Consider the following 27,045-nt stretch of genomic DNA (forward strand, 5'->3'; position numbering starts at 1 on the left):
GCCCTTTGCATCTACGTGGCCCTGCTGAGACCACAGCTAGCTTGGGCACAGACAAAATTCAGTAGCTGGTCCTGCAGTCGGTGCACCTTTTAAATTTTAAACCAGCTGATTTTTTTTAAACTTGGCAGTTCCTGTGGCAGGGGGTCTCTCCACAGACTGAACAGCTCCAGTGTTTCGTGCTGGCTGAGAGGTCTTTGCACTGAGAGCATATGTTGGGGACAACCCTGGCAATGAGGGTAGAAGGAAGAAGATGGTCTTGTGCAGAGCGAACTGGACTGAGACCTGGTTCAGTTCCTGGCTCTGCTACAGACCTTGGGCAAATCATACAATCAATCCCGGGCCTCAGTTTCCCATCTGTACAATGGGGCTAATAGCACTGTCCCGCCTCATGGGGTGCAGAGGATCAAAGCCATGCATGAGTGCGAGGCGCGTCAGTGCTATGATGCTGATGAGAACCGGATGAGTAACTAGCACGAGGGGACGTTGCAGAGGAGGGGAGCACGGGACAATCCGAGGAGCCGGAGCTGCAGGAATGGCAGGGCCTAGCGTGGATAAACTGATGGAGAAGGGTGGGGCGGGGATATGAAGCCAGGGGAGGTGAGAGATATCAGGTCTGAAGGGGGAGGGGAAGCTAGAAACAGGTGCTGAGCAGAAGAGCAGGACTAGAGTGGCTAGAACAGGCATTGTGGGATACTGCCGAATAATTCTGGAGGCCATTCACAGCGCATTGGGCGGCCACACTGGCGCCGCAGCGCTGAAGCAGCAGCATAATACACGCTCTCGGGGACGTGGAGTACATGCAGCGCTGCAACCACGGAGCTACAGCGCTGCAAATGCCTTGCCAGTGTGGACGGGGAGTGAGTTACAGCCCTGGGGGCGGCTTTACAGCCCTGCAACTCGCAAGTGTAGCCAAGGCCCAAGTTACACGACTTCAGGAATGTAAGTTACATAATTGGAGTCGACGTAACTTAAGTTGACTTACAGTGGTGTCTACGCCGCGCTGTGTCGATGGGAGATGCTCTTCCACCGACGTACCTTACGCTACGGGGGGAGGTGGAGTACAGCAGTTGATGGGAGAGCGCTCTGCCCCAGACTCAGCTTGTCTTCACCAGCCCCGCTAAATTGACACCGCTGCACATGGGCAGTGGGTATAATAGATCGGGGAGCCTCTGCCTCCCCTAGCGCAGCTGCTGCCGCGGGACCCCAGTTGCAAGGGAAACATTTGCTTTTTATTATGCCCCATGCAGGTTCCGGGGCAGCTGAGGAGGTGATATGTGCTATTCAGCTTCCTGGTTCATTAGCCGTCTCCCTGGATTCCAGGGAGGTTACTGATGAACCCCGGGCTGCTGAGTAACACATCCCGCCTCCTCAGCCGCCCCGGAACCAGCATGGGGTGTAGCAAAAGCTCAGTTTCTTCTTCCAGAAGAGAGAAGAAGAGAAGAGCTTTTGAATTTTTGCGGGATGTCTTGGGGTCTGCAGCAGGGAGGCGTGGCTGCAGGGGCTTCAGCCAGCCCGGGGCTTCTCCGAGCAGACTGGGGGAGGCTCAGGACTCCAGCTGGTCCAGGTCTCCTCTGGCCATCGGGGGGAGGGGGGAGCAAGGGGTCTCAGGGCTCCTCTAGCCATGCGGGGGGGGCAGGGGATCTCAGGGCTCCAGCAGTGGGGTGCCAGGGGGAGCTCAGGCCATGGGGGGAGAGGTCATCTCGGGGCTCAGGCCATGTGGAGGAGGGGGTCTCAGGGCTCTGGCCGTGAGGGGGGAGGGAAGGAGGGCTGCGAGGGAAGCAGGGGGTCGGAATTTTTTGTCTAGTCTGAGCAGCTTTACTACACTGTGGTGTCTTTCCTCCAAATTGGAGCAACTCAGGGTACCGGCATCCCCACCTGTCCCAATTGGCAGATTTGTGTTGTTCTCCACAGGTGGGAGTTCCGCTGTCAGAACAGACTGAACCTGCTCCCCGTCCCTGCAATAAAATGGAATTATTACGGATACGGGTGGAATCCAAGTAGGGTGGGTTACACTCAGGCCAGGCCCTGGTCTCCGGCTCTTTAACGGATCACTGACTCTGCTCTCCCAGGAGCCCCTCTCTGGCTGAACACAGGTTGCTCTTACAGGCCCAGCTCAGCATGTGACATCTACCCTGTCTTTCCATCCAGACTCCATGGAAGAGTGGAGACCTGAGCAGGATTATGACATCACAGGTATCAAGGAGACTGAACAGCAGTAACATAAGAATGACCATACTGAGTCAGACCAATGGTCCAGCTAGCCCACTATCGTGTATTCCCACAGTGGCCAATACCAGGTGTTTCAGAGGGAATGAACAGAACAGGTAATCATCAAGTGATCCACCCCCCATTGCCCATTCCCAGCTTCTGGCAAACAGAGCCTAGGGACACTCAGGGCATGATATTGCATCCCTGCCCATCTTGGCTAATAGCCATTGATAGACCTATCTTTCATGAACTTATCTAGTTCTTTTTTGAACCCTGTTATAGTCTTGGCCTTCACAACATCCTCTGGCAAGGAGTTCCACCGGTTGACTGCGCGTTGTGTGAAGAAATACTTTTTGTTTGTTTTCAACCTGCTGCCTATTAATTTCATTTGGTAACCGCTAGTTCTTGTGTTATGAGAAGGAGTAAATTACACTTCCTGGTTTACTTTCTCACCACCAGTCATGATTTTATAGACCTCAATCATATCCCCCCTTACTCGTCTCTTTTCCAAGCTGAATAGTCCTAGTCTTATTAATGTCTCCTCATACAGAAGCTGTTCCATACCCCTACTCATTTTTGTAGCCCTTTTCTGAACCTTTTCGGATTCCAAGATATCTTTTTTTGAGATGGGTAGACCACATCTGCAGGCAGTATTCAAGATCTGGGTGCACCATGGATTTATATAGAGGCAATAGGATATTTTTCTGTCTTGTTATCTATCCTTTTCCTAATGATTCCCAACTTTCTGTTTCCGTTTTTGACTGCCACTGCTGATTGAGTGGATGTTTTCAGAGAACTATCCACAATGCCTCCAAGAGCTCTTGTTGAGTGGCAGCAGCTAATTTAGCTCCCATGATTTTATCTGTAGAGTTGGGAGTAAGCTTTCCAATGTGCATTACTTTGCATTTATCAACCCTGAATTTCTTCTGCCATTTTGTTGTCCAGTCATCCAATTTTATGAGATCACTTTATAACTCTTCACAGTCTGCTTTGGACTTAACTATCCGGAATAGTTTTGTATTGTCTGCAAATTTTGCCACCTCGCTGTTTACCCCTTTTTCCAGATCATTGATGAATATGTTGAATAGGACTGGGCCCAGTACAGACCATTGGGGGACACCACTATTTACCTCTCTCCATTCTGAGAAATGGATTATTTATTCCTACCCTTTGTTTTCTATCTTTTAACCAGTTACTGATCCATGAGAGGACCCTCCCTCTTATCCCAGGACAGCTTACTTTGCTTAAGAGCCTTTGGGGAGGGACCTTGTCAAAGGCTTTCTGAAAATCCCAGTATGTCAGTGCACTGCAAGGCCTTCAGTGCTTTTAAACTTTCCCATGGGGACATCGGAGACATGGTCCAGTTAACTTGTGTTCGGGCCTAACAAGAGCCTGCTGTGAGAAACTCGTTTTAATAATGATGCCCCTGTGCCAGCACAAGTCACAGGTCAAAATGTGTCACTTCAAAAACTATGGCATTGGGAGAGCCCAAAATAACCACCACGCACCACAGGAATGTACTGACTATGACCCCTTACTTCAAATGCACTGTGGCCTAGTGGATAAAGCACTAGACGGAACTCAGGAGACTTAAGTGCTAGTCCTGTCTCTGCTACTGTCTTGCTGGGTGACCTTGGGTAAGTCACTGTTCGTCTCTGTGCCTCAGTTTCCCATCTCTAAAAGGGGGCTAATGCTACAGACCTCCTTTGTAAAGTGCTTAAAGATCCACTGACTGAACGTGTTAGATAAAAGGTAGGGCTCTTTATTATCTCATGATATAGGGTGCTTTTCTTAAAGCTCCCACTGCTGGAGTCAAGTGATTTATCTGAGAATCTCTGCTTTTTATTTTATTTTATTTTATTTTATTTTATTTTATTTTATTTGTTAACACATTTTAAGCCCTCATGGTTGCAAAGAGAAGCTGGAAAATGTAAATTGAGTGCACCCTAGCGGCTCAGACACCAGAAGGCAAATGAAGAGTTCCCCAGATGATTTTTTTTTTTTAAGATATCGTTATTTTGAAGTCAATCTCATGATTTTTGTGGGGCCCAGCTCATGGTTTTGGAATGCTTGGGCAGGCGATACCATGAAAATTTTTCTGCACTTGTAACACTAGATTATCACTTCAGGCTGGGAGATTCTGCTTCACAAGTAGGGAAAAAACGTCCCTTGCCCAGGGGTTTGAGAGTCATAAAGCTTTGAAAAGACCCAGGGTTTTCCTGGGAAATCTGATGCCCCCTCTCCTGCCTAGTTCTGAGCTCAGCAGCTCAGCCCCCTTGGGCTGTTGCCCCATCCTATCTCCTGATGTAAGCACAGCATTGACAGCTCACAGGCTAGAGGGAGATTGCAGGAGGGCAGCCCCATTCTGACCTAGAGACGACGTCAGCGCCTGCCAGATGCCAGAGCAGCAACCTGCAGTCAGGTGTAGCCTGAGTACTTGCTGCTGGTTTAAGAGTGTCTCTAGTGCTTTCTCTGCTTCCACAGTGTCTGAGCCCGGGGAAATGACCCCCTGTACAGAGATCCTGACAGTTACAGTTCTGGTTCTCATCTTGTATGCTGTGCTGAGGCTCACCAGATCTGAGGTAAGTGAGAATCCTAGAGAGAGGGAAAGGCTGGATTGATGCCAGCTGAATGCAGGAACCAAACAGAAGTATTTTTAAATCAGCAGGCTCGGATCAGCTACACCCAAGAGTCCTCAAAGAGCTGGCTCAGGAGGTTATTGGCCCACTGACATGAATTTTTTAACAAATTTAGAATTCCTGAGGGAATTCCAGAAGGCTGGAAGTGTGCTAATGTTTTGTCAATTGGTAAATTGTTCCAATGGTTAATTCCTCTCAGTTAAAAATGGACACCTTATTTCCAGTCTGAATTTGTCTAGTTTCAACTTCCAGCCATTGGACATGTTAGACCTTTCTCTGCTAGACTGACGAGCCCATTTGTAATGATTTGTTCCCCATGTAGGTATTTATAGACTTTTCATCAAACCACCCTTAACCTCTTTAAGCGACATTGACTGAGCTCCTAGAGGCTATCACTACAAGGCATGTTTTCTAATCCTTTAATCATTCTTATGGCTCTTCTCTGAACCTTCTGAATATATCAACGTCCTTCCTGAATGTTAGACACCAGAACTGGGCACAGGATTCCAGCAGTGGTTGCACCAGTGCCAAATACAGAGGTAAAATAACCTCTCTCCTCCAACTTGAGATTCCCCTGTTTATGCATTCAAGTACCGCAGGACATTTGGATTAAAAAATTAGCACTATACAATATCAATGGAGCACAGGTTACATGGATTGAGACCAGGCTAATGGCTAACTGACAGATCTCAAAAAGTAATTGTCAAAGGGCTCATCGAATGTGGGTGTTTCTAATGGGGCTCTGCAGGGATCAGTACTAGGTCTGATGCTTTTCAATATTTTTATCAATGACTTGGACGTCAATATAAAATTGCTGCTGATAAAAATGTGCTGATGACACAAAGATTGTCAGAATGGGAAATAACGATGAGGACAGGGCAGTCATACAGAGAGTTCTGGAGAGTTTGTTTGGCAAATGGGGCCCATTCAAACAAAATATGTTTTCATACAGCCCAACACAGAGTTATACCTCTAGGAACAAGGAGGGAATATTCATCTTTGGATTGAACGATCTTTAGTTTTGTATCATCTGCAAATCTGGTCACTTCACTGTTTCCCCCCTTTTCTAGAGCATTTATGAATATGTTGAACAACTCTGGTCCCAGTACAGCTCCTTGGGGGACCTTGCTATTTATCTCTCTTCCAAAAACTCACCATTTATTCCTACCTTTTGTTTCCTATCTTTAAAACCAGTTACTGGTCCATGAAAAGACCTTCCCTCTTATGCCCTGACAACTTACTTTGCTTAAGAACCTTTGGGGAGGGATCTTGTTAAAGGCTTTCTGAAAGTTCAGGTACACGATATCCACTGGATCGCCCTTGTCTACATGCTTCTTCACCCCTGTGACATTACGCCCTATCTTCTTCATAGAAATATTGTTCTATGAATATGGCATAACTAAGGTATGTTTTATGCAAGATGGGTCATGTGAGATATCATTGGAAAGGTTCTGATTTACTGAATGTGATTATCCTATTTGTATGGATGTATCATTTCTGTATCTGAAGTTAGGAATACGGGCTCTGTATCAATTACAAAAGTGATTGCACCAGGGGAATGCCCACCAAACAATAGGCAATCAGCCTGGATGGGCCATTAGGACTTTGAAGATACTAAACTTCCTCCTTCCTGAGAAGTTTCCTGGGATGCTGCTTTGACGCTGCAGGGTCATGTGATCATGTCACCTGGTACTGGACATCATTTTGGACTGGTGATATTTTTCCACTAGGAGGAAGCGGGGGGGGAGGGTCAAACTGGGAGACAAAGGATTCCTGTCATATCCAAATCCTATTGAAGGCTTGGAAGTGAGTTAATCTAGGTTCTTCTCCACCACCTCCCTGCCCAAAAAGGAAGACTGCTGAAAACACCTGGAGAAACAAAGGAACTAAACTGTGGGGGAGGAGGGCAGGGGCTGAGCCCAGGCGAGAAAGCTCTAGCCCGTGGTAGGAATACCTGGATATTTAAGCTGCAAGCAGTGCAGTTTACCTTCAAGAAACTTTGCAACCTGCACAAAACAACATTTAGGGTGAGAATGTGCTACTATTAACCAGTTAATTTAGCGTATTAAGCTTAGGTTGCGTGTTTTGTTTTATTTGCTCAGTAATCTGCTTTGATCTGTTTGCTATAATCTCTTAAAATTTACCTTTTGTAGTTAATAAACTTGGTTTTGGTTTATTCTAAAAACCAGTTTGTGCAATTTGTAACTGGCGGCGGGTGGGGGTGGAAGGGGAGTTATGCATATCTTCCTCCACATTGAGGGAGGGAGAGAATGTCATGAGCTTACGTTGTATAGATCTCTGTACAGCACAAGACAATATAATTTTGGGTTTACACTCCAGAGGGTGTGTGCCCCTGAGTGCTGGGCAATCCCTGAGCTGAGTCTTCCCAAACAGAGCTGACTGCAGACTCTGTGTGATTGTGCAGCTGGGTGTGTCCCTGCCAGTGTGTGTGTGCAGCAGGACAGGGTGAGGGAGCCCAGGCTGGTGGAACAGATGGGCTCAGTGGGACCCCAGTACATCAGGTGGCACCCCGGAACGGGGGTCCAACCCCTCACAACCCTCTCCAAGAATTCTAGTAGATTGGTGAGGCATGAGTTCCCTTTTCAAAACCCGTGTTGACTCTTCCCCAACAAATCGTGTTCATCGATGTATCTGATCATTCTGTTCTTTACTAGAGTTTCAACCAATTTGCCTTGTACTGAAATTAGGCTCACTGGCCTGTAATTGCCAGGATCACCTCTGGAACCTTTTTTAAAAATCAGCATTACATTAGCTACCCTCCAGAGATCTGATACAGAGGCTGATTTAAGCAATAGGTTAAATACCACAGTTAGTAGTTCTGCAATTTCATATCCGAGTTCCTGCAGTACTCTAGGGGGAATAGGGAGTGCCTTCTCTAAACCATTCATTTAGTCAAACACAAGTTATTGGACTCAATACAGGATGAAATGTTCTGGCCAGTGTTATACAGTAGGTCAGACTAGATGATCCAATGGTCCCTTCTAGCCTTAACTGTTATGAATCTATGACTGATTTTGTACCTCTAGCATGTTTCCTCTTGAAATAGTCCCAGTCTTTTCAGTCTCTCTCTGGATACAGGAGTCTTTCCAGGCCTTTAATCATTTTGGACCCTCCTATTTCAGCTCATGACAGGGTGCCCCACCCTTCCCCACTGCCCCTGTAAGGGGAGGTTAAGATGCTTTGGAATGCAGAAAAGTACCTTCCACACCCCAAAGGGATGGGCCCTGATGACAGCTGGGTCTGCCTAAGAAGCTCCTTCAAAGGAAGATTTTGAGCCATGGGAGAAGTCCTTGCTCCCAGAAAGAAGCACACTCAGTCTGGGCCTGGGTTGAGAATACTTGTCCTACAGAAAGGACCCAGAGCTGAGCAGAGTGATGCACTCTGAACTCAGGGTGCTTGGTACTCTTAGGACTGTCATAACAGTCCCCAGTCAACCAGGGACACTTTGTTGTGAGTTAATGCCTCAAGGAGGTGAAATAAGACCTGCAGTGGGTATGTAGCTAAGTGTTTTAACCCTGAAGTTGGCAGACCTTCATCAGCCCTATTGGGGCTGGCAAGTGTGGTGGCAGTAGTGGGATCTACAAGGCACCATATCCCAATGACTGCTGCTGGGCTGGGCAGAGAACCAGACCCAGCAACAGCACTTCTATTCTCTCCTGCAATGCTTATAAACTCTGCAGGCTCCTGGTACCAGCAATCCCTGTTTCTCCAACCCCTGGATTATTCCAGTGACCCCTGTTATGGGTTGTGCTGTGTGCCCTATATTGGCTGCATCATAGGAAAGCACAATGCCTACCCATGATGCCTCCTAGTACAATACTCTCCCACAAGGAAAAACTGCCCTCTGGCCCCACATGGCAATCACCTCTGGCTCATTGTTATCCCGTTTTATTGAGGAGTTCTCTTATAACTCTGCTGCTTTCTCTGTGTGTGGCAGGCTTCTCCGAGGAAGACGAGGGACAGACACAAAAGGAGGAAACCGAAAGGTAAGCAGCCCCTGACCCCCCAGCTGCGGTGGCAGACTCGAGCCCCATGCAAAGCAGAGAAATAGGGTTTATTCCCCCCTCCTGCCTCCCCTCTTCCTGCAAAGGCCCAGTCATGCCCACAGTCGTGCAGAGGCACTGGCTGGGGCCCCTGAAATTTGGGGCTCTAGTGCGCTAGGAAACAGAGGGTGTCCAAGCAGCTCAACGTCTCCTTTATTCCACCATTTCCCTAGCATCCAGCGGGCCCCATCAACACAGCTCTGTGTCAAGGCATCAGCCATCCTCCAGGGCCTGCCACGCCCCTGCTAGTCCAGTCCAAACAATGCACCTGGAGGGTGATGGGCTTGAACACACAACTCTGTCCTGACGTGCAACTGCCCTCTGCTCTGCCCTTCTCCGCTTAGCTCTGGTGCTGCATCCCGCTCTGCTCTGCAGCACCCTTGGCGACTCTAGACCTGCGCAGGGGACAGATCATCTTGCCGAACTGCCTGGTATTTTTTATAATGAGAACTAACCTCAGGACTGTTGCCCTCAAACCCAAGTCACACATACGCCTGATCAGGCTATAATCAATCCAGTCTCAGTTCCACCCATGTCATTCACTTTTCCTCCCATGGGTGGAAGAGTTTGTTCCTGTAATTGAAGATTTGTGGTCCATGGATTAACTATGGAGTTAAATTAACTGCAGATAATTTAAATCACCCACTTACATTTTCTGGTCCTCTGAATATCCCGACAGAAACCCGGAGCGGATAGGAATGGCTTTTGCTACATTTCATCCCAGGGTTTATCAGTTTTATTGTTTTTAGACTGGCATTTTCCTGCCATTAATCAAATTCCTCTCGAACCCACTGCTCTGCAGATCCATTCATAATGCTCCATGAATGGATACACAGGCGGCATCACACTCGTTAGCCACCCACTTACCTGTGGCAGTCGGAAATGGGGCCCATGACCCTGAGCTCCGGAAATGCAGCCCTTGAGGAGGGAAAGGAGCAGCTCCTCCGCTATTCAGAGGAAAACAATAGAATCTAATAGATACTTAATCTGGTCTGATGTGCGTTGTGCAACAGAGGACAGCAGTGCATGTCCATACACAGTCCCCTGGAGATGTAGGGCTGGGGATCATTGCTTAACATGGCTGACTATGAATGGATTGCAATTAGGACTGGGTGGATTATGGTCTTGTTACCAGATGTGCCCATTACTTTGGGGTATGCTCATTTATTCGGGTTACTCTTCTGGGGAAGGGGATTCTGTAATTCTATCCATGTACTGTTTGTGTCACTTGTGTTTTTATATGGAGCTCTACTTCTCCCTTCTGCAAGTCCCCTCCCAATGGAGCTATCCTGCAGGACCTAGGGTCCCTAGGGCTGGGTTTCTCCAGCCCCAGAACCGGATGAACACACACACATTAACAGAGCAAGTCTGAGCGGACCGGGTCAATCAGCACTGTCAAGCTGACCCTTTATATGTCTCTGGCCTCACTAGCTGGAGGAAGCAGCACTTTCAAGCTGTCTCTCCTTATATGCCCCTGGGCTCCATGGACTGGGTCAAGCAGCACTTTCAAGCGGTTACCCTTATGCATCCCAGATTCAGCACGTCCCTATCCCCACTCTCACATCACAATTGCACTGGCAGTAACCTACTTGATGAGCAAACCCCACAGTATTTTGGGTGCTGCAGGGATCTTTAGCTTAGGTCAAAGAAGCGTTGCTGTAGAGTGAATGGGGGAAGCTAAAAACACAAACGAGTAAAGTTCAGCAAGAGAGAGAGAAGCAACCAACTTAACCATAAAAGTTATTCATTGAATAATAGTGATAACTACACAAGAAGAGCCAAACCAACATAACATACACGATTAAAGGTTAATAGCTAAGGTAGAAAGGAAAACAGAGAGAGAGAAAGGAGGGAAATCTCACCCACTCCACAAGGCTTGAACTGGTCAGGGTTCCCAGATGATGGTGGTAACTGAGGGTCCTGAATGCTGGAGACAGGCAGAGCCCCCAGCAGGATCAGTCAGGAGATGGAGTTCCAGTGGAACTGATGCATAGTTTGGATCTAAGCATCAGAACCCTGACTGGAGAGTGAGTAGGGATTTTTGTAGAGAAATTACAATGGTTGAAGGGAGAACACTAGATTTGTTTATAGGTAAGCTGATGACTCAAGGGTTTTCTTTAGACTAGACAATAGGAGCTGATCACTCTTGGCTATGGGTGGTGTTTTCTTCCAGGGAGCTCAGAATGCAACTAGGCTGCTTCAGTATTTGGATATCAATTAAGGATTCATTACTAGAATTGGTCTGATAATTGCTGAGCTGGGTGTGTGTGCAGACATAGGTTCATTAGCATCTGGAGCAGAGATTCCCATGATGCAGTGCGTCCCTGCTTTTTCTGGTCCCAGAATTCAGTGTGGTTCTCTGTTCTCCATTCTGTATGTAAACTGAGATGTCTTCCTGTCCCATCTTTCATGCAGATGAGGCTAGGGGAGTTGTCTCTGCTCTCCATTCTGTATGCTAATGGAGATGTCTTAATCTTGTCACCCTTGTCAGGAGGGGTCTAGGTGTGTCTCCCAGCGCCCTTCACTGCTCTCTGCAAGTTTTTTCCTCTGATGGGTTTTGGTTTAAGCAGAGGCTGGGGGCGGGAGGGTGTCTTTCATGAGTCAGGCTGGATACTGCACCCTGGTTCCCCAAAAACACAGAGGTGTCTGGTATCAGTCTAGGACAGTGGTGGGCAACCTGCAGTCCGCGGGCCGCACACAGCTCGTCAGGGGAATCCAGTGGTGGGGCACAAGACAATTTGACATTGACCGTCCACTGGGAGCACTGGGGGAAGGTAACTTGGGCAAGAGGCGTCGTGCTCCTCAGCAGGCGTCTCCAAGGGGTTTATCACAGGGTGGCTGGCCCTTTAAGGGGAGCTGGGTGCAGCCTCACTGAATCGGCTACCTCGGCAGACTGATCAGCCAGGGATCAGGTGATTATAAAAGCCAGCGAGTAGGCCTGTTGGGGAGATTGCTGCCAGGAGCAGGCAGGATCTGGTAGGAAGCCCCTGGGTCAAGGTGGGGGGAAGAGTACTACAGGAATCAGGCTGGGGCCTGGCACCCCGTCATGTCAGGCCCTGGAGTATGGTGACTCTCTCAGACACGGGACCGGTAGAGTGGGCACCTGTTGGGAATCGATCGGCCCCTTGCAGAAGATCCCAGGCTAGCAGGGAAGAGGTGACAGATGTGCTGAAGTGTGTTAGTTGGAAGGAACGAAGCTGAAGCTGTGAGAAAAAGGGCCTGATCCAGGCTTGGACGTGGCGCTGCTGGGGAGGCAGGCTGGCCCCTGTAGGGATCCACAGCAAGCCACAGTGTGAGGAGATCTGAGAGGCAAAATCAGAGAAGGTGCACGTCACCCCTGCCGCCGCCTCCTGCATTAGGGCTCGTACAGCTCGGGGATGGCTGGTCCCAGCTGCAGTTGATACTATAGTGCCAAGCATGGGATGACCACCTAGGGAGACACATCTACAGCAAGGCATTCCCAAGTGCCTGGTCTGTGAGCTGCAATGTGCTGCTAAGCGGGTGCCCTGGTATTCAAATCCTCCTCGGAGACCTACGAGCTGTGAGTTCAGAAGCATGGCAGAGAAGGCCGATAGCCACACGCTGAATCTGGTCCTGCAGTTGTCATAGTTGGCTGCAAATTGCGGGGACTTTCCCCATTGCTGTATGGCAGTAGGATGAATGGAACAAAGGGATAACTGCCATGCTCTAGGCGTCCTCTTCAGCTGAGCTCACGGCCTCTTCCAGTGTGGAGGGAGGAAAAAGCCCAGATGCGTCAGTGCCTCAGGAGGACTACCTCTTAACGGAGCTCCTTCCCTTACAATTACCACAAACCTTCGAGAGTTTTACAGCTCAGTAGCGCAGGCCCTTTAAAATGCTCTGTAAATGGGGGGCATCTAATTTCTGCCTGTTTACGGCTTTGGAAGATGAACATCCTGGCCAGATTTTCCAGGGGCTGGTCCTCAGCCCCAGTTAAAGATGGGCAGGACTGGTTGGAGACTGGAACTCCTGCCTAAAGGAAGGGGGCCAATTACCCTTGCTTTGCAAACATGAACTCATCCGACCGGGCAGTGATGTGCTGCCAATATAGAAACTTCCTACAAAAATGTTCACTTTTAGCCTAAGAGACCCCGATGTACTAGGGACATATGGGCTGCAAAGGGGGGGTGGGGATAAGGGACTTGGGAATCATCCCAAACAGCCCTTCAACCAGCTGCCCCCAGGAGCTCACTTCTGTCCAGCACATCACTGGACCTGTGAAACTGGCCAATCTTTTAAACCATTTGTCTAAGGCCTGCAGTTCCCATTTTGAAGCGAGTGAAACAATATTATTGAGCAAACAGGGTTAGTCTGCTTATGTGGCATTTTAATGTTAGTTTTCTAAACATCCACACTGCAGAGCATGTTTATTCTGTTAAAAAAAAACGGTTTTAGTCTGTTCTGGCGTTACGGTGCAACCTGCCGAACTTCCAAACAGTCACTTATTAACTCTGTCTAAAGGGGAAGGTTTCCCAATTCAATAGCCAGGGTTCTAAGTTACATAAAACCTTACAAGTGAAGACCCCCACAAACTTGTGTGTGTCATTTGAGATTAGTGGTTATATGAAATTAATACGGACAATGATTGGTTAAAGGGGCAGCACTGTCAATGCTTTTAAGAAGAACAATTATCTTGTGGTTAAACCACAGGACTGGAAGGCAGAAAATCTGGGTTCTTTCCACCGGGGGCTTTGCTGCAGGCTTCTTGTAGACTTTAAGTCAATCGAATCCTCTCTGTGCCTCTATAAAAGTGGGGATTGCAATACCTGCATCATGGACGGCCGCTATTGCCTTCGGTTACTTCAATTTCTAAATCGCTCTGGGATCTCTGGATGAGGGGAATAACATTGCGAAGTATTAAAAATAATCTTTTAGTATGAATCCCTTTCACTTAGATGGGCCATTAATAATGTGGAAGCTTACAGCTGAAATGTGTCTGCAAATCAAACTGGTCTCCCTGCAGCCTGGCTTGTTTGCTATGCCTGGGCAGTTAATTTGCTTGCATGCTACATTACATGTGCAGAGGTGACCTCATCCTACTCCTGAGCTGGGGCCTACATGAGCTCTTTGTTTTCTTTCCAGTCCTTAAAGGAACAGCACTTCTCTCAGCTGAGCCGCTGCTCTGGTGGTTTATGCTTTTGGCTGCTATACCCCCACCAAGCAGCCGTGACTGTGATGGAATATTTCAGTGCTGTTAAATGAAAGAGGTGGAGACAGATTAACAACCTCGGCATTTGCTCTTGGTTTTTGGTTCAACTTTTGATTTGAATAGGGTTACGACATTAAAGGTTTTTAAAAAGAGGACACTCCACGGGGCCCTGGCCCCGCCCCTTCCCCGCCCCAACTCCGCCCCCTCCCCTGAGCGCCCCGCATTCCCCCTCCTCCTCCCTCCCAGCCACGCGAAAAGGGCTGCCCGAGCGCTACTGGCTTCACGGTTTGCCGGGCAGCCCTCAGACCTCCAGACCCTGCGCCCCCGGCCGGCGCTTCCCCAGCGCAGCCAGAGCCCGGGAGAGGAAGTGCCCGGCTGGGGGCGCAGGTCTGGAGGTCTGGGGGCTGCCCAGCAAACCGTGAAGCCGGTAGCACTGGGGCAGCTCGGCTCTTCAGCTACACAAAGCTGAGGTGTCTGGGGGAGCAGCAGCAGCACCCGTCGCCGCAGCGGGGAATCCGCCTGCAGCTCGCAGCCTGCCGGAGCCGCTCAGGTAAGCAGGGGACTGGGGCAGGGATGCCGGCATTTTCCCAGACATGTTCGGCTTATTGGCAATTCCCCCCGGATGGATTTGAGCACCAAAAAGCCGGACATGTCCGGGAAAATCCGGACATATGGTAACCCTAGATTTGAAATTTACATTACATTAATGGAGATATCTTATCTCCTAGAACTGGAAGGGACCTTGAAAGGTCATTGAATCCAGCCCCCTGCCTTCACAAGCAGGACCAAGTACTGATTTTGCCCCGATCCCTAAGTGGCCCCCTCAAGGATTGAACTCACAACCCTGGGTTTAGCAGGCCAATGCTCAAACCACTGAGCTATCCCTCCCCCCATGGCTCCCTAAAACCCAAATGACATGAATCCTCACATGCATATTTGTTGATTCCTCACCTGCCCTCAAATACCAGAAGCTCCATTCCCCATCACTCCCCCATGCCCCCCTAAAACCCAAATGACATGAATCCTCAGATCCCCCTCCCACATCATACAGGGCTCTGCTCCAGTCTTCTCTTGGCCAGACTCCAGCTCCATGCAGCAAAGGACCCTTCCTTATCATCTGTACGACTCCTTGGCAAAGTGACTGGTGGCCCCTCACTCCGTTGATGCTCCTGGAGATCTGAGGTAGCCCATTTGGGGCCTAAGCTAATATCCACTAAAGTCACTGGAAAGACTCCCATTATTAAGGTGAGTGCTTGGAGCCTGTTTCCCCACCAGTGCTGCAGGAGACCTCCAGTGTGAAATGCATAGCTTGCTATGGAATCCTAGCATGATCCAGAGATGCCTAGTTCCTAGAGGAGTCCAGGAGATCTTCACCTTCCTCACACAATCACCTCTTCATGATCAGAACAGGAGGGGCTTAAAAAGCCACCAACTATATCCAGTGCAGTGGCAACAGGAGGAAAAGTGACATCCTAGATGAAGTTCCCCGGGGGGACGGGGAGACAAGCTTTGCAATTAACACCCCCAAAGAAGCCAAGGTCAGTAGCTGCGTCACCATTCCTGGCATGCATTGAAAGAACATCTTAGAACCTAAATGTTTGTTCCTAATTCTTCTACAGAGACCTCTTAAACTGAGGAATTCTACAGTCCTTATCCCATGGTAAATGTTGGGGGAGTCGGGAATAGTTTTGTTAATGCTGTAGGACGTTTTGCACTTTCAAGTGGTACTTCCCATACTGAGGAATTTTCCATTAACCTTCTATCTTGTCTATTTCAGCCTGAGTATTATGACTGCAGGACTAATGGCTACGTGTACAAGTATGAAAAGCTTGGGGAAGCATCTGCCACCCTTCTGCATGTGAGGGTGAGATCTGGACATCATGTGCCCTCTTCTTGCAGGGAGGTTCGGAATACACATTGAAGATCAGACTGTAGGACAAATGTAACAAGGAGTCCCTTGAAGGGACAGATAAGGTGAGCCTCTGGTGTGGTCATCCCTCTCTGTATGTGGCCACATCCCTACCACAGATGGGCCTGCTCCCAGTCATGACAACAATTTGCTCTGGAATGCACCAGATTGCCTCAGGCATCAGGTATTTTCAAAAGCACTGATGGGATGAATGGGCCTCCTGGAGTCGCCTACAAGGTCTCCACCCCTACCCCACCTCCAGATTACACAACAGGACAGTGTGCTCCACCATGGATTTGCCTCGCCAGCAAAGATAAACATTTCCAGTCAGTGCAATTACTGATAGAAGCTCGTCTGCCTCCTTCCTTGATTACAGCCAGGAAAAAGCATTTCTGTTTACACAGGGAATCTGTCCCCAAGTCGCTAGTTTCTCTCCTCTGCAAACACAGGCGCCCTACTAGACAAGGTTTATCACTCCTTAAGGAGACAGGGTTTTGGAGGGTTTTTTTGTGGGAGACACTTGTTAAAATAGCAGAAGCCCGACTCTGCACACACCAAAGATCAAAACTGAGACTTGGATTCTGGCTTCAATGAGAGCTGAGCCCTGAGTCTCTGGGAACAAACCCTAGGCTTGGCTCTTCCCAGAGCTTCCTTCCAGGTGATTTGTGTAAACAGTTTGAAACAATTATTACATGACAGTCATCAGCCTAGCCTGAAGCTAAATGCATGTCCTACAAAGGTGGGTAGCCTGCTAACAACCCAGGGAAAACTCCAGTCAAGGGCTAACAGTGTGAGAAAAAAGCCCTGTTTGGACGAACTTGGGCAAAAAGCCCATCCTAGAAGAATGTGGGGGAAGGAAAGTGATAAAGGAAAATGTGGTTTGGTTTAATGTCTTGGCTTGCGTGTGTGCTTTTTAAATTGCCGTGCTTAATAATGTCGGCATTTAAGTGGACACCAAGATTTTCATGTTCACAACTCATTACAAATCATAGATGGACGGGAGGAAGGTAGGGTGCAAATCCCACGGCGATGGGTACTGGATCTGATAGACTAGAACTTTATTTCCCTTGTTTAGCTGAGGCTGCTTTGTTTTTGCAATGCTGGTGAAGAATACTTCGGTGTTTACTCCCCTGTGAAGGCGTGCAGAGCCTCTGGCTGCTATCTCAGCATTCTCACTGGAGATGGTTGAATAGCATTTATGAAGAATGATTTTGCCCCAGATCCCCAAGTGGCCCCCTCAAGGATTGAACTCACAACCCTGGGTTTAGCAGGCCAATGGGGCAAAATCAGTACTTGGTCCTGCTAGTGAAGGCAGGGGGCTGGATTTGATGACCTTTCAAGGTCCCTTCCAGTTCTAGGAGATGGGATATCTCCATTAATTTATGAATAATGTATTTGATGCATTTTTTTCCCACTGGCTGCCCAACAAATTGTTTACAAATAGATGTTTTCCACTATTTGGTCAGGTCTTTAGATAGTAGAACAACAGTCAGCAAATGACTGGTGAAGTTTTTTTCCTGATGGTCGGTGAATAATTATATTGATATTTTTTCCAGTCATCCAGTACTGTCAACTCCAGGAATTTTAGTGTGCAGCTCTATAGTTGGTATTTTTTCTTACATCCACAGGAGCTGGGTCTTTAAGTTTCAACTTTGTTTTTTTAAAAGTCAGATAAAAGGAAGCCCTTACGGCTGTGGAAAAAGCTTGAAACTGTGACGGTCATAGGTGCAAAAATAAGAAAGCAAACAAAAAACATCACTTTTTTTTAAAATGTGGGTTGGCATTTCTGCTGACCTTCCAGCTTTAATTCCAATCAGCCACCCTGCAAGGCATTCTTGGAATCAGCTTTGAGCTGCATCTCTGCTACAGTATTTATCTTCTCATAATAAATGGCCATGACTGGCATTTAAACACTCCCTTTCAGCCAGAGAGCGCAACAAACTGATTTCATAGAGGGATTACATCACCAAAATGCAGCTCTCTCTGGGGTGGAAGATGGCAGCCTTTACGTGGTTGGTGTAGCAAGAATACACAATAATGCAAGACAGACTTTGAAAAATATTCCATAGTAATAACTGTCGGTAGACAGAATGTGGAATTTAGCCAGAAAGCTGAAGCGAACACCCCATCTACTATGGAGAATTCCATGGAGGTTTTTTAATAACCGCAAAGTGGTGAGGGCCTCAGTTTTGTATTTCAGCCTAGAGCCGGCACCTCCATTAGCAGGATGCGCTCTAATATCAGACAACTTAGAGCAGTGGTTCTCAAACTGTGGTCCAAGGTGGCTGGTGAAACAATGCTGGCTCTCCTCCTAGAACCCAGCAAAGAATATGCAAATACCATCTTAATATTACTTTTCCAAGTAAGTCATTGCTGTAGTTTCCCTGGAGATGTTATGCTATTGTAAAGAGGGGGAAGGCAGTCCTAGGGGACTGTCAACAGGAGAGGAATCTGTCCACACAACAATCTCTCTGAAGAGATGGTTCACTGTTAAGAATCCCTGTGTTATATCATTGGGGCAGTGTTGCAACCTGTTCAAACATCAGCACCACTTCCTGCAGCATATGAGGAGATCATTTCTGATCTGAGAGGACTCTTTATTTAGCAGACAAGGGCATAACAAGACCAGTGCTTGGAAACTGAAGCTAGACAAATCACATACGAGGTGCAGTTTTTAACAGTGAGGGTAATTAACTACTTGAACAACTAGGGAGGAGGTGGAGTCTCTCTCATTTGACATCCTTACATCAAGGCACAGTGTCTTTCAGTGCTCAAACAGAATTTGAGCTTAATACAAGAACCAGTCGGTGAGATTCTTTGGCCTGTGTTATGCAAGAGCTCAGACTAGATGATCATAATGGTTCCATCAGGACTTAAACTCTGTGATTCTATGGGCTGTCCTTTGATAGAGAGTACCAATCACGTCTGACCCAAGGTGGTTTGGCTGAAGCCCACAACTTGACTCCCTTCTGGGAAATTGCAACAGCCCCACTCTCTAGCATTCGTGATTTTGGAGCTAGTGTTGGAAGTGCAAGCTCACATAGTTTCCATATGACAGCACATGAAAGACAAAGGAACTAGACTGAAGATTAACTTCGACAGTAAAATGTCTGAAAAATCTAAACTAAGTGTAGCCACTAGAGCTGTTCAAACTATTTGTTATGAACAATTTATTGGCAGAATTTGGCCCTGTCTTCTGTTCAGGAATTGTCCACGACAATTTGTCAATGTTTAACACACTGTTGAAGAACCTGGTTGGGTTTTCATGAACTGTCTGTAGCAAGCGATCCTTTGGATATTCAGTATTTTGAAGTAGGTATTTGGTCGTCAGAAGGCATGGTTTCTGTTCCATTTTATAAACAATGGTGATGCCTGAAGAAACCATTAGAGCTTTGAATGAGGCAGGCAGAGCCCATGGGGCCCTTTTGTGGTGAGAGCTGTAGAAGATGAGAAGGCCTAGGAAACGTTGGGATATTTAAAATATTTTCCTGACCTATTGCATAAGAAAGAACGTATTTGGCTGAAGCACTTAAGTTCTACTGATGAGATCTTACTATATACAAGCTAAGCATCATTATTATAGCTATAGATTCATATTTAAATATAACTGAGCTCCTTCCTAAGGAAGACAACCAACCAGATTTATTGTCTGTCTAATAGATTTCACACTTATTTTTCTTGTGTCAAAATTATTATTAATGATTTGTAATACAGTGGCATCTAGGGGCACTTGAGATCAAGGCCCTGTCGTGCTACACACTGTACAAAACACAGTAAGAGACCGTCTATGTTCTAAGTAGATAAACCAGACAGGAAGTAGCATTATTCCCATTTTACAGATGGGGAACTGACACATGCAGAGATAAGTGATTTACCCAAGGTTACACAAGAAGCCTGTGACCAAGCTGGGGCTAGAAACAAAATTTCCCACGCCCCGTCCAGTGTTTTAACCGCAAGCCAATCCTTCCTTTCTGTTACAGTGCCCTTGAATAATTATGTATGTAGGCAGAGCAGTGAATGCGCTTGAGCACGAGAATAAAAGACTCTCCCCTAATATTCAGGTGAACAAAAATCAGTCATACAAACATCTGTGAAATGGTAAAGTATAAAGCGGACTAATCTGGCTGGACCAAATGAGCTCTCATGTTCAAAAATTTTTCACTATTCACCAGCTCTTGTCAGTAATACTATGAACTTCTGGCAAGTACTCTCATGCCAGACAGTCACCAGGAAATAGATGGAGCGATTTCCTCCCCCTGCCCCCCATGCAAGGTTTAAGAGTAGGGTTTTCATATTACTGGTTAGCTCTGTTTATATGCTGCTGCATTCCACCCTGCAAGGTGTTCCAGTCAATCACAGGGACAACGGCACTCAAGTTCAACCGTGTGTCAGTGCTGTTGAAATAAGTGGGCAGCAGAATATAAACAGGCTGCAGAGATCATCTGGGCTCACAGAAAGCAGGTTTTGCAATCTGAGGGTATGTCTACACTACCCAGCGGATGGGTGGGCAGCGATCGATCCAGCGGGGATCGATTTATCGCATCTAGTCTAGATGCGATAAATCGACCCCCGAGCCCTCTCCCGTCAACTCCTGTACTCCAGCACTGCGAGAGGCGCAGGCGGAGTTGACGGGGGAACGGCAGCAGTCGACTCACCGCGGTGAAGACACCGTGGTGAGTAGATCTAAGTATGTCGACTTCAGCTACATTATTCACGTAGCTGAAGTTGCGTAACTTAGATCGATTTCACACACACACACACACACACACACACACACACACACACACACACACACACACACACACACACACACACACACACACACACACAGTGTAGACCAGGGCATAGAGTACTTGGACAAGGCAGTAATTCCCTTGGAGGGAAAGGAACCCTAGCTCTCAGTGGTCAGCAGGGGCATTGTTAGGGGAGGAGGGCTGGGTGGAATATTTGAGGGACAGGGAGCAATGTAGCAGATCTGCTAAACCACTTACAGCTGCAGAATTTTCTTCTATTGATTCTCATTCTATCTGATTGGGGTGGGTGCCATTATTCCCATGCCTAAGCTCTTTTTACTTGCTACTCTTCCGAATTTACTCTCAGTATTACATTTTTTTTTTCAAAATGTTTCCGAGGGAGGAAAGTAATGGATGAAGCTAATTAAATGAAGTCTGTAAAGCACTCTGAAATCCTCAGATGGAAGGTGTTATGTAAGGGAAATATAAACACACAAACGAAATGATTATTTTAATAATTATTATTAAAAGCATATAGGAAGTAACACATTACAAATGCAAAAACGCCACGGAGAAAAAGCTTGCTCCTGTCTTCTCCTTTCTAGGATTTTTCAGAAATGTTGCCTTTGCTGAAGAGTAAATTCAGCTCAGATAGAAAGGCAACAATCTAGAGTTGGGCGAATAGTGCAGTGTTCATGAACATTCCTTAGGATTCGAAACAGCGGTTTCCTTTGAGCAGGTCTGTGTCCTGTTACATTTGCTACTTATGAACATTTGAGCAAACAAGATTTTGGGTTGTATTGTTTATAAACAGAAAAGTGGGCTATATTTATCTAACGAACCAATTGTTGCAGAGTCCAACCAGCGCCAGCGGGGATAGCTGTTTTCTAAATAAAACTGCCCGCAGAGTCACAGAGAAAGCATTCTACTTCGAGTTGCAGAAAGAAAAGGCAGAAGTCCACAAGAAGTGTCAGGCGTGGGAGCTAAACTGAAGGCAGATCTGGTAGGTATCATTTATGTCTAAATCTCGGTCCTGTGCTTCGGCACCTTATTTGGCTATTGCTGCTTTTCAAGAGCGAGCAGTTGTTAGGAACAGGGAGAAGAGCTCACAGCTACTTTACTGCTGCTGACGCAAGTGCCTCAGCTTTACATTTTCAATCTTGCTTTTGAGTTTCAGTAGAGGATTTGAGATAAGACTGACTGCATATCTAAGCTCACATGGTTGAACCACAAAATTCTGGGAGGAAAGGAAAAGTATTAGGGGAAATGTCATACAACAGCTCTATGCAAGACTAAGTTATAAGACTGTACAGATCAGAGCTTTGTCCAATTTCATTCAAACAAACATGCAAAATTTGTACAGGAATACAATGGCCCATCCATACCATAGTATGAAGCTGACAAGGCTACAGCATTATTTGCTTCAACAGAGCTACACCAACTCAAGATCTAGGCCAAATTTTTAAATTGACACTATCCCATGTGTAATAACTATTACCCCAGTGTTTTCAGTTTGGAGCAACTCAACATAATGCAGTGTTTCGAAACATCTAAATGTTAAAACAATTGCTCCTTTTTCTTAGTCACTCACCATGTAAACAAAATTCTGCAAGTCTCCGAACAAAGCAGAGGGCTAGGTACACAGACCTTGAGAGGGTTGAGGATGACTTGTTTAGAGGCTCCCAGAAACCACAGTTGTTGTAAGGCTACAGGGGAAACAGGAAAAAAAAGTTATAAACCTATATGGGTTTGTCTACACTGCATCGGGGAACAAACCTCCCAGCCAGCCTGGGCCTGGACTTATGTCAGCACAGCTTGCACTAGCATGCTCAAAACAGCTATGCAGACATTGCTTTAACGTTGCCATTTGGGCTGCAGCTTGGCTCTAAAGCCTACCCCACAAGCTAATATCAAAGCACCATCTACGTCTTTTGTTTAGTGCGCTGGTGTGAGCCCCACCACCAAAAGGCTGTGGACTCGGCCTGTGTGGTGCGCTCCGAGATGCTGTGTAGACATATCTTACATGACTAATTTTTGTAATTGTAATAGTAAAAATGCTATAACAGATTAAAGCCTCTATTATAGGGCTTGATCCTGCATCCATTCACATCAATGGAAAAACTCTGACTAACTTTAATGGTGCAGGATGAAGCCCACAACTCCTTTAGAAAGTATATTCTCTAGGAAAGGCAAGACCTTCTTGGAAGCTGGTGGGGACAAAGTTTTTGGACACAAAAGGACCTTTGAGAGGTGTCTGAGTCCCTCCCTTCTCCTGTTTTCTCTTATGAAGAACAGCGCAGCCTGTCTAACATCCACATAGCTGATTTTATATATTAAAACTAAAGCCCATCAGTCTGACATCCTGCTAGGATCACCCCAGACTACATTGCCTAGTTAGTAGCCTTGTTGGGACATGTGTATCATTGGATGGTGGAGTAAAGGGAGCAGAGAACTTTTTTTCCACTTTCATGTCAATTCAAACTCTAATTTAAATACAGTTCGTAGTTCATAGAGTGTTAGGCCAGAAGGAACAATTCATATGTTGTATGAAACATAATTTTCTAAAATATAGATTTGCACAATGATCTCTGATCTGCCATGAATTTGAAGTAATGATAATTTGGCTATTCTTATGCCTAGGTATATTAAGATTGCCTAAATTATCCACGGATGGCCTAATTCAAACACTGCATGTGTATGTGTGTGTGCGCGCGCACACACACACACACAATTTCTTAGAGTAGGAAAGTGTTTCTACCCACCCCAATTGCTCACAATCCAAAAACAATTTAGCTCACTCTTTTAAAAAAAAAAGAAAAGAAAGTCACCTTTAGAGCTAAGCCTAAGCATGGAAAGTTTCAGCTCCAAACATTCTCCCTCTCCGTCCCAGCAATTTATGACCAACTGAAAAAAGAAGAGGGGTCTATAATGCAAAAATCTGATCTATTTTATATACATTTTAAAAAATTAGAAATTTGATCATTTTATTTTTTGAAAACTGTTGATTTTGAAAATGGGGAAAATTTTTTTTTAAAACCTGCAGAAAATGAAAAACTGGTTAATTTAGAAATAAGAACAATGGCATGAGCATGCTTTCAAAATTCCCACAAACACAAAATAAAGTTTCAAGCAGCTCTATAGAAAAAACACCCTTTTGGGATCAGCCCACAAAACCACTTCCCTCTCCTCTCTTAAATCCTTCCTGCAGATAAAATTCTGCCACACACTCACAGGAAACTAGTTTAGGATTTGTCTAAACTGCTTGAACTACACTGCTATAGTTAAAGCAGTACAACTCTCCTCTTATGACAGTTATAATGGTATAAAAATGCTTACACCAATATCACATTTCCACACAGGAAGACCAATAAGCTACATCTTTATATGGAAAGTTTCAGAGTAGCAGCCATGTTAGTCTGTATCCGCAAAAAGAAGAACAGGTGCCACAAGTCCTCCTGTTCATCTTTATATGGATATGACTGTGTTCACAATAGGTCTGTACTGGTATAACTACTTAAAAAAATCACAACCCTAATACATATAGTTAGCTCGGTATAATTTTCCGTTTATTAAGTCTCTAAGCCTGCAAAGTTTAAAAGTCTGTAGGATCTGGGCCTAAGCCATCTACTTACTATTTCACTTACTTATCACATGATTGACTAGAGTCATCTTTATGAGGGAGGTACAGGTACAGAGGGGCATAAAAGACCACTAGATTTGAAGGTAGGAAATGCTGTGGCGAAAGCAGAGAGGGCTAACCTGTGAAGGGAGGATGATCAGAGGGAAATCTAAAAATAAGCTACAGCGAAACACGCAATTCATCACTCTGCTTGCGTACTACATCCCTTTTTCCTTTATAGTTTGTCGTTTTTACACTGTAAGCTCTTTGTGGCTGGGACCGTCTTCCTCTGAGTTTGGAAAGCGCCTAACTTACTGTGGGTGTCCCCACAATGTGCATAACAATAAAAGTGAATCCAGTTTTGCTTATGGTCAGTTTCACTTTCAGCTCCCACTTGCTGTAGCCTGCAACTTTCACACACCACCACGTGGGCACTATTTGTTTGCTTCAAAACATATTTCCATTGGAATTTTGTGGGAATGCTGTTTTTAAGCAACTGTGTTAAAGTACAAACTGTGGAAGGCAGTTTGTGTTGCTATAAGGTTTTCTAAAAGCAGGTCCTTGCTAAATTTAAAACGGGGGCCAAATGGGAAGCAGACAATTTGCCTTTCACCCTCATATTTTTCAGGCAGTCCTTTATTTCCTTGAAAGCCAGGTTGTCACGCCAGTCCGTTGGCAGCCTAGACTGGTCGACATTTCAGTCCATCACACCCCAAACCCCTCACAAACAACTTGATCCATGGATCTCTCTGACTCAGTGGTTCTCAAACTGCGGCCCGTGGGCTGCATGCGGCCCAATTAGCACACATCTGTGTGCTAAAAAAAAATCCAAAATTTGCCACACTGGTCTGGCCAGGGCTGACCCTAGCCATTTGGGCGCCCTACGCAGCCCCCCCTGCGGCTGGGCTGTGTGGTGCTGCAGGCCTCCCCGGTCTGTGAGGCAGGAGTGTGAGGGCCACTTTTGGAGGCCCCACAGTGGCCCCGGAGATTAGCAGGGGGCCGGGAACAGCCCGCTCCGTTTCTCTCGCCCCGGCCCCCACCCATGTCGCTCAGGGGAGGGGGCTTGGGGGAAGGGATCCCCCACTCACCGGCAGCAGCGGGAAGCAGAGCAGCCCACCCCCAGCCCGCTCTACTCCGCCAGTTCTCAGCCGCGGCGCTCCGCTTCCCGCCGCCGGTGAGAGCCTGGGGCGGTCCTTTCCCCAACCTGAACGACAGGGCTGGGGCTGGGGCAAGGGAAGTGGAGCAGGCTGGGGCCGGGTCTCTCCACTTCCCGCCGGTGCCAGTGAATGCGGGGTCGCTGGGGGAAGAGGCGGAATGGGAGCGGACCGGGGGTGGAGCAGGGGGGAAGGGTAAGAGGCAGGGTGGAGGGAGTTGTCCAGGGCCCCACGCCCCCCTCAGGGATGGCCCTGGCCCTTCCAGGGGGACCAGACGAGGGATGCAGCTGGTCGCCGGGGCTGGTGCTGCCGCGTATGCAGCACGCAGCTGCCTAGGGCGCCATGAAATCCCAAATTTCATGGTGCCCTACACAGCTGCATATGCCTAAAGACGGCCCTGGATCTGGCAGGGGGCGGGGCTGGCAGAAGGGGAGAGAAAGAGTAAGGCAGCCTGCAGGAGTGCTGCTGCCAGCAGGGGGCTGGTGAGTGCTGCAGGGAGTGGGAGAGATTGGGTCAATGGGTAGGTTGGGGAGGGAGGCTCTGGGCAGTGAGGGGATGGGGGGTACTGGGATTTAGAGCTTTGCTGGGGTGCTGCACCACCGCCAGGTTTCAGGTGGTGCTCAGCTGCAGGGGTTGGGTCCAGCTGCTAGGCCCCACACGAGGTGGGAGGGTGTCCAGGTCCGACTGCAGGCTGCCCGGGGTCCAAACACTTGGCCCTGCACGGTAGGGTCCCGAGGTCTGGCTGCCTAGCCCCACCCAGTGGGGTCCCAGGTCCAGCTGCCAGACCCCATGCAGCAGGGACCAGGGCTCTGGCTGCCTGGCCCCGTTTTGCAGGATCCTTGGCTCCGGCTGCCCAGTTCCAGGGTGTGGGTCCAGCTACCGGATGCCCGGCCCCGCACTTCCGGGTCTGGACAACCGACCCCGCACAGCGGGGTCCCAGGGTCCGGCCCCGCATAGGGGTCTGGTGTCTGGCCCCTCTGCAGGGTCCAGCGTCCAGATGCCCAGTCCCACGTGGGGGTCCAGGTCCCGGCTGCCTGGCCAAGTGCTCTGTTCCTGGCCCCACTCTTGGCGGGGGCACTAGGCATAAGGGATTGTGGAGGGATTGTGGTGGGGGACGGGGGAGGGAGACGGGGACAACACACACTGTGGTTCTCAACCTGCGGCCCACAGTGGTAAACAGGTTGAGAACCACTGCTCTGAGTGGTTGGAAAGCACCAAATAACCACACTGTCCAGGCACAAAGAGCATATACCACAGCCCCCACGCCCCACCCCAACGTCCTGCTTCCCCACAACCCCTCTCCTATGCCCCACACATCCCTGTCCCCTAACTGGTCCTCTGGCCCCTTTGCTCCCACTTTCCCTTGTTAACACTTCCCAGACAGTCCTGCATGTCCCCCTTCCCTCTCCCCATGATCTCCCAAGTCCCCAACATCCCCTTCTACCCCCTCCCACAGCCCTCATGACCCTCCCAAATCCCCAGCACCCCCTTCCCTTTTCATTCCCTCTCATAGCCCCCATGGTTCCCAAATACCCAATGCCTCCTCCTCCCG

The 27,045-nt window shown here is 47.7% G+C and overlaps 2 long non-coding RNA genes across 2 annotated transcripts; one reads left to right on the forward strand and one right to left on the reverse strand.

Moving 5' to 3' along the window:
- The first annotated feature begins 10,316 nt into the window (after window positions 1-10,316).
- Window positions 10,317-21,703, forward strand: LOC135983234 (uncharacterized). The gene is made up of 3 exons (XR_010600831.1): window positions 10,317-10,938; window positions 15,856-16,052; window positions 21,575-21,703. It is a non-coding gene; the product is annotated as an uncharacterized LOC135983234 (long non-coding RNA).
- Window positions 21,704-21,820: 117 nt separating this feature from the next.
- On the reverse strand, window positions 21,821-26,821 carry LOC101953212 (uncharacterized). Its single transcript, XR_255513.4, has 3 exons — window positions 23,549-26,821; window positions 22,312-22,426; window positions 21,821-21,957 (listed from the first exon to the last, which is right to left on the reverse strand). It is a non-coding gene; the product is annotated as an uncharacterized LOC101953212 (long non-coding RNA).
- Window positions 26,822-27,045: the final 224 nt, after the last annotated feature.

Source organism: Chrysemys picta, chromosome 4 (genome assembly GCF_011386835.1).
Source record: "Chrysemys picta bellii isolate R12L10 chromosome 4, ASM1138683v2, whole genome shotgun sequence".
Lineage (NCBI taxonomy): Eukaryota > Metazoa > Chordata > Testudines > Emydidae > Chrysemys > Chrysemys picta.